We start from the raw sequence: 1,410 nt of genomic DNA, 5'->3' as shown, positions 1-1,410 counted from the left end.
AACGGAATAAGTAGAACGCTTCTTTCACCTACCTAAATATCTGACTTGAGCTGCCTCAATTCCCAATCCTACCCCTAGCTATCTAATAAAACATGAAATGCGGAGGTATAAAGCTACAAGTTAAATATTAAATAGAAAAAAAATACAGGTAAAAAAACCAGAAGTAGCAGAACAAACCAATACACAAAACCTCCACTCCTGCATGTACAAACTTGTTCTCCCATAATCAGATTTACTTTCTCCTCATTCCCACCCTGGACACCTCTGGGTGGTGACTTTTAAAGCAGCCACAAAAGATGTCATAAAGGTGGGCAGGTCACTGTTACCTTGACAACCTACCCTGCTTTGGCACTCTTCTTGAATTGTGCTTGCTGAAGCATCCCTCTTCACTTTTGTAGCTCCATTTCTCACGAATCAAGATTGCTTCAACACCATTCTCAACCTCCCCCTAAATACAGTAGGTAACTCACACCTCATGGGTATAGAGATGGCTAGAGCACAGGTTTAAGACAGCCCGCTTTGCAATATGGAAGGCTCCAAAAATTAGTTGAATTTTAATATTAATGCACAATAATAAAACAAGGACAAAATATGGATACAAAAGGATTAGGAAAAGAGAAGGGGAAGTAGAGAAAATATATATTGTGAGGTGTCTGCTCTTTGTCATTCGAGGAAATGTAGAACCATGGACCATCTTTCGATAAATAATGTGTTGCCGATTATCGTAAATTGTTTTTTCTGTTAAGTTTTTCTTTGGTCATTCTGCAAAAGTTGGGGGATTTTTACATTTCCAAGATTGAACAGTATCAAAGTTTGTCACGAGTTTCTGTCAGCTGAAAATCAACATTTGTAACCTCAAACTGGAACATTGCAAGGATTGGTTTTAGGGTTTTTCAATAATCACTAGAGAAGGGAGGTTTCTTATAGGCAGATGATCTTCCACAGAACTCTTCTCGCTCAGTGTGCTGACTTAAAATTAACAAATAGTGGGTTGGGAGAGCTCAAAATAATGTCAATATATGCAACCAATGCACCCCTGTACCCCTGACCGTTAGGTCCAGTTGTGAACAACTCTGGGGTTGCATGCTCATCTTGCTCTATAGGCCGAGGGAGCCGCTGTTTTTCCATAGACAGCTTCCGGGTCATGTGGCCAGCATGACTAAGCCGCTTCTGGCGAACCAGAGCAGCGCACAGAAACGCCGTTTACCTTTCCGCCGGAGCGGTACCTATTTATCTACTTGCACTTTGACAGGACTCCCATTATCGACAGCACTTTGCACTGAAGCTAGATCTTGGGGTCAAATCCTGAGTGTGATAATTTATTTCATTTCTATACAGGAGAAGGGGCAAAAAGGCAACACACACACAACGGCTACAAAGAAACCCAAAATGAGACAGTAGACACCCATG

The sequence above is a fragment of the Zootoca vivipara genome, chromosome 13 (genome assembly GCF_963506605.1).
Source record: "Zootoca vivipara chromosome 13, rZooViv1.1, whole genome shotgun sequence".
Classification (NCBI taxonomy): Eukaryota; Metazoa; Chordata; class Lepidosauria; order Squamata; family Lacertidae; genus Zootoca; species Zootoca vivipara.
Note: the sequence above shows the minus strand (reverse complement) of the source record.